Source organism: Balaenoptera borealis (genome assembly GCF_965194805.1).
Source record: "Balaenoptera borealis genome assembly, chromosome: 4".
In the NCBI taxonomy this organism is placed as follows: domain Eukaryota; kingdom Metazoa; phylum Chordata; class Mammalia; order Artiodactyla; family Balaenopteridae; genus Balaenoptera; species Balaenoptera borealis.
Window position 1 is genome coordinate 10,569,957 of NC_138861.1, and position 7,363 is coordinate 10,577,319.

Below are 7,363 nucleotides of genomic sequence, written 5' to 3' on the forward strand. Positions count from 1 at the left end.
ATTGATAGGTATGAATTTATTGCCATTTTGTTGCTTGTTTTCTGGCTGTTTGTGTAGTTCTTCTCTGTTCTTTACTTCTTTTATTCTCTTCCCTTGTGGTTTGATGACTTTCTTTAATGTTATGTTTGGGTTCCTTTCTCTTTGTTAGGTGTGTATTATTGTAGGTTTTTGCTTTGTGGTTAACATGAGGTTCATATATATTGACCCATGTATTTATCTGTTTGTTTTAAACTGTTAGTCATTTGAGTTCAAACACATTTTAAAAGCTCTAAATTTTCACTCCCCCACCATGTTTGATATTTTGACATCATATTTCATATCTTTTTGTGTATGCCTTAACTACTTTATGTAGTTATAGTTGATTTTATGACTTTTGTCTTGTGACATTTATACTAGCTTTTTAAGTGGTTAATCCACTGCCCTTATTATATACAGTTGATCCTTGAATAATGGAGGTGTTATGAGTTCTGACTCTCCGTGCAGTCAAAAATCTGCATGCACGGTTCCTCCACATTTGCTGTTCCACATCTACAGATTCAAATAACCACAGGTCGTGGATTGTGTAGTACTGCAGTATTTACTATTGAAAAAATCCGCATATAGGTGGATACATGCAGTTCAGGCTCATGATGTTCAAAGGTCAACTGTATATGTCTTTACCAATGAGTTTTTACCTTCACATAGTATTTATTTCTTGTTGTAGCCTTTATTTTTTTGCTTAAAAAGATGGCCCTTTAACATTTCTTGTAAGGCCGATTTAGTGGTGATGAACTCTTAGTTTTTGCTTGTCTAGGAAGCTCTTTATCTCTCCTTCAATTGTGAATGATATCCTTTCTGGGTAGAGTACCCTTGTTTGTAGATTTTTACCTTTCAGCACTGTAAATATATAATGCCACTCCCTTCTGGCCTGCAGTTTCTGCTGAAAAATCAGCTGATAGCCTTATGAGGGTTCCCTTGTAAGTGACTCTTTACTTTTCTCTTGCTGCCTTTAAAAAGTCTCTCCTTATCTTTAACTTCTGCCATTTTAATTATGGTATGTCTAGATGTGGGTCTTTTGAGTTCATGTTATTTGGGAGTCTCTCTGATTTCTGGACCTGGATATCTGTTTCCTTCCCTAGGTTAGGGAAGTTTTCAGCCATTATTTTACCAAGTAAGCTTTCTGCCATTTTCTTTCTCTCCTTCTGGGATCCCTATAATGCAAATGTAGCAGGGCGTAGGGTGTGTTGGAGCCAGTGCCTGGTGTGGGTTGGGGCTTTTCCTGGGGCTCACCAAGGGCCACTGCTTTGTTGGGGGAGGGATGCTGGAGCCAGAGCCTGGTGTGAGTTGGGGGGGGCATGCTGGCATGGTCTTGGCAGACCAGCTAGAGGGCCTGATACTTTTCAGTCAGCTTCCTCTGCACTGAGACTCGGAGGGAGTAAGTTTGTGGGTGTACACTTTAAGAACGGAGTCTCAGTATCCTATAGCCCTCTGACTCCCCCAGTTGTAAGCCCTGCTGGTTTAAAATCCATTAAGGTGGCTTGTCTTCCTGATGCCAGTCCCCAGGGCTTGGGTGCCCAATGTGGGGCTCAAGCCGCTTGCTCTTCAGGGAGGACCTCTGAGTTTGTAATGTCTCTTTCCTATTTTGGGTCACCTGCTGGGGGTGTTGGTCCTGGCTGATTGCATCTCTGTCCCACCTACCTGTCTCAATGTTTTTTCCTTTATATCCTTTACTGTAGAAAAGCTGCCCTGCTAGCCTTTAGGTCATTCTCAGAGAGAGTTGTTCTATATTTGCCTCTAATTTTGGTGTGTCTGTGGGAGGAGGTGAACTCAGGGTCTTCCCTCAGGGAAGGGTCTGGTATCCGCATTCATGCTAATGTCATCAGACCTTATCTTTTTCCCTTCATATCTTCATCTTCAGTTTCTCCTATGTAGATTTGTGAATATGCTTGCCTTCCTCCCACCTTCCATCCTTCCCTTAGGATTATTTCTGCTCTGGTCTTCAATTTAATTGTGAGTCAGGAAGTGTTTAAATTATTTCCATTTTGCCACATGGGAGGGTTTAAAAATAGATAATTCTGCTCATAATCACATTATCATTTAACAGTGTTCTGTAAGTTCTGGTTAATGTAATAAGATTGAAATAGAAGTAAGTCGTACATACATTTTGGAAAAGTGAGGGCAACATTATTATTTGCAGATGTGAAGATACACCTAGAAAATGTATGTGATTAAACTAAAAAAGTACCATAATAAAAAAGTTTAGTAAAATGGCATATATGAAAAACATTTAACAGTAACTGTGTGTTATTCCAGCAATTCTAATTTAGAAAATATAACGAAAGAAGACCTCATTCACTGTATAAACAAAATACACCAATTAAGTTAGAAATAACCTCATCAAGAACTATAGTTATTATTTGAAGTAAACTGTTGTTTTTCATAAACAGATAGACAACATGCCTTTGGAATATTTGGAAAAAAATGCCATACTCTAATTAGGAGAAGACTGAATTTTGCAATGATATTTTCTTTCAAACAAATATATATTCAAACTAACTAATTAAAATTCAGATGGGATTAAAAATCAAAAACTTTACAAATGTTTCCAAGGTTTATCTGAAAAAATAGAACAAGAAGAACTGAATTTATTGCTAATGAAAGTTACTTAGTAGGAGTATAAAAAAGTTTAAATAAAATATTGTATAAAAGATTTTGAGATTGATTAGAATTTCAATACGTTGCAGTTTTATACATGGTTATTTAGTACTTATGTGTTCTAGAATTCTCCTGGGTCTCACCAGCCTGTTGAAATGAAGTCACGTTAACATTAATTTCCAAATTATAGTAACTTAGCATCTGATTTTGATACTGAAGGACTTCTCCAGTCTCCTGTCAAAGTTACCCCTAGTTATTTCTGGGATGTCAAGTTGTGTCACTTGTATCCAGGAACAAATTAGCTCATAATCTTCGTTATGAGTCACATCGCCACAACTTCAGCTGCCAGTGCCCTCTGTGAGAACCCCCTAAAGTGGCTCCTCTGAGCCCATGGGTTGGCTACCAAATCCTCTCAGTAATACATGGCAAAGTTGGGGAGGAATGTTCACTGAGACCAGCAGTAACATTTGTGCCCAGAGCCTCCAGTGTCCTTTATGTATACATCTCCTAAACTTTCTGCCCTTAATCCCTCTCATCATCAGGACTGAAATATAGTATCTGAAGCCCGAGAGAGATAGGTCCAAGCAATCCCTGTCTTACTCAGCTCTCTTCCCTTCATTTTTCTTCTTAGGCTTTAAAACTTCTCCATTCTATGTCAGCCTCAGGAAAAAAAAGACCTGTGCATCATCAAAGCACACAAATAGACTACCAGGTCATCAAATAGCCAGATTCTGAGCACAAATTCATGCTCAGCAGAGACACTCTACTGTATAAGAACTCACCTAACTCTATTATAAATCATTCATTCACAGTGATCTATTACAGTGTATGAGGTGTCAGGCATAGTTTAAAAAATTAAGAAGTCATAGTTTCTGTGATCCATAGCTAGGAATCATAGCTCTTATTTACTAGGGAATCATGAGAGCTTACCAGATGCATTTCTAAACTACATAAACTACATTTTCCTACTGTACCAAGATAAATATGCTACAAAAGAGCAATTAAATTTATCTGGTATGACTTGTTCACAGTTAACTGATGTTGGCTCCTAGAATCCTTTATTCCATTTTTTAAAATGTTCTTAAAATCCATCTGATAGCATTTTTGAGAATCCACATCAAACTCACCAGAATGTAGTGAAAAGTGAAAACATTAGCCCATAGTCGGTCTTTTAGCAATACCCTGGTTCTCTGCAGAACTGCAATGGTGACTCACTGCCTCCACATTCTGTCAATAACTTTCCATTTAATATACTAAGGCAGGATGTCAGAACTCTGAAAATAATCATGTGCTTTCTTACAGTATCTCTACCCATATTATAAATTGACATGCATAATTATTAAATAAATGTTAGTTGAACAAACTCTTAACTAGCAGCTGTGTTAGATATAGAGGAAAAATGGTGAATAAAACACAATTTTGTCCAAAGATGCTAATGGTTTAGTGGAGAAGATAGGTTTATAAACGAATGATGACAATAGTGATGATGATGATAAAAAAAAAATAGTGACTATGGGGGGCTTCCCTGGTGGCGCAGTGGTTGAGAATCTGCCTGCTAATGCAGGGGACACGGGTTCGAGCCCTGGTCTGGGAAGATCCCACATGCCGCGGAGCAACTGGGCCCGTGAGCCACAATTACTGAGCCTGCGCGTCTGGAGCCTGTGCTCCGCAACAAGAGAGGCCACGATAGTGAGAGGCCCACGCACCGCGATGAAGAGTGGCCCCCGCTTGCCGCAACTGGAGAAATCCCTCGCACAGAAACGAAGACCCAACACAGCCAAAAATAAAAAAATAAAAAAAAAATAAAAAAAAAAAAAAGATAGTGACTATGATAAAATAATGATAATAGTATAATCGGGAGAAGTATTTTTTAAATTAAAAAAATCGTGCTGGGTTAATTGGCTATCTAATTGACCTCCACCTCACAGCATACGCAAAAATTAATTCTAGATGTATTATAGAGTTAAATGCAAACATTAAAGCAATAACTTCTAGAAAATAACATGGGAAAATATCTTCATCTCCTTGGGGAGAAAAAATTTTCATAAACCAGGCATCAAAAGCATTAACCTAAAGGAAAAATTGATAAGTTGAACTTCACTAAAATTAAGAACTTTTATTCAGTAAAAGATACTAGCAAGAGAGAAAACCAACGAGTAGGAGAAATATTTGTAATACATATATCTGGCAAAGAACTATATCCAGACTATTTGTACCTCAATAAAAATATTCCAGAAAAAAATGGGCAACACACTGGAATAAGCACTTCACAAAAGCTATAGGGTTGACCAGTACACAATTGCAAAGGTGATCAACATGGTTAGTCATCATGGAAATGTAAATTAAAATACCAGTGAAATACCTTTACAAGAAAACTAAAGTTAAATAAAAAAACTGATAATATTGGTGTATATATGATACCACAGTTTGCAAAACTTGCAGTTACTAAAGGATCACACACTACCCAAAGTCTCTGCAATTCTACTCTCAGACAAGAGAAATGTGTACTTGTTTACCAAAAGAACAAAAATGTTAATAGAACCACTTCTTGTAATAGTCAACAAAACAAACACAATAACTAGAAATGAGTCATTTGTCCATCAACAGCAGAATGAAAACTACACAATGGGATAGCCTCTTCAACATATGGTGCTGGGAAAACTGGATATACACAAGCAAAACAATGAAATTGGATTCCTATCCCCACACCATTCCTGAAAATAAACTCAAAATGGATTAAAGACTTAAATGTAAGACCTGAAACTATAAAACAACTAGAAGGATGCAGATCAAAACTACAATGAGGTATCACCTCACACCAGTGAGAATGGCCATCATCAAAAAATCCACAAACAATAAATGCTGGAGAGGGTGTGGAGAGAAGGGAACCCTCTTGCACTGTTGCTGGGAATGTAAATTGATACAGCCACTGTGAAGAACAGTATGGAGGTTCCTCAGAAAACTAAAAATAGAGTTACCATATGATCATGCAACCACTCCTGGGCATATATCCAGAGAAAAACATGGTCCAAAGGATACATGCACCCCAATGTTCATTGCAGCACTGTTTACAATAGCCAAGACATGGAATCAACCTAAATGTCCATCGACAGAGGAATGGATAAAGAAGATGTGGTACATATACAAAGGAATATTACTCAGTCATTAAAAAGAATGAAATAATGCCATTTGCAGCAACATGAATGGACCTAGAGACTGTCATACTGAGTAAAATATGTCAGAGGAAGAGAATTATCATATGATATCACTTATATGTAGAATCTAAAAAGAAATGATACAAACGAACTTATTTACAAAACAGAAACAGACTCACAGACTTAGAGAACAAACTTATGGTTACCAGGGGGGAAGCGTGGGGGGAAAGGATAGTTAGGAAGTTTGGGATTGACATGTACACACTGCTATATTTAAAATTGGTAACCAACAAGACCTACTGTACAGCACAGGGAACTCTGCTCAATATTATGTAACAATCTAAATGGAAAAAGAATTTGAAAAAGAATAGATACATGTATATGTATAACTAAATCACTTTACTGTACACCTGAAACTGTCACAACATTGTTAATCAACTATACTTCGATATAAAATAAAAAGTTAAAAAAAAAACAACTAGAAGGAAACAGGGAAAATCTTCATGATGTTGGTATTGGCAATGATTTCTTGGATATGACTCCAAAAGCACAGGCCACAAAAGCAAAAATAGACAAGTGGGACAACATCAAACCAAGAAGCTTCTGCAGAGCATAGAAAACAACCAACAAAATGAAAAGGCATCCTACAGAATAGTAGAAGATATTTGCAAACCACGTATCTGATAAGGGGTCAATATCCATAATATATAAGGAACCCCTACAACTCAATAGTAAAAAACAAATAACCCAATTTAAAAATGGGCAAAGGATCCTAATAGATATGTTTCCACAGAAAACATACAAATGGCCAATAGGTAAATGAAAAAGGTGCTCAGTATCACTAATCAACAGGAAATGTAAATCAAAACCACAATGAGCTATCTAACCTCACACCTGTTAGGATGGTCATCATCAAAAACAAACAACAAATTACAAGTGTTTGTGATGATGTGGAGAAACTGGAACCCTCGAGCAGTATTTGTGAGACTGTGAGATGGTGCAGCTACTGCTGAAAACAGTAAGGAGGTTCTTCAAAAAAGTTAAAAATAGAACTATTATACAGTCCAGCAATTCCACTTCTAGGTATTTATCCAAAAGAATTGAAATCAGGATCTTGAAGAGATATTTGCACTCCCATGTTTCTTGTAGTATTATTCACAGTAGCCGAGATAGGGAAGCAAACTAAATGTCAATCAATTCATGAATGGATAAAGAAAATGTGGTAAATACACACAGTGGAATATTATTCAGCCTTAAAAAAGAAGGAGATCCTGTCACGTGACAAAATGGATGAAACTTGAAGATGCAACATATGCAAAGTGAAGTAAGTCTGTCACAAAGGGACATATACTGTGTGATTCCACTTATATGAGTTATCTAAAGTAATCAGACTTCTAGAAACAGAAAGCAAATGGTGGTTCTGGGGACTGGGGTTTGGAGGAAGTGGGGAGCTGTTGTTCAGTGTGTATGAAATTTCAGTTATGCGTAATGAAAAAGCCCTAGAGATCTGCTGTACAATGCTGTGCGTTGGTTAACAATAATGAACTGTTTACTTAAAATTTTGTTAAGACGGT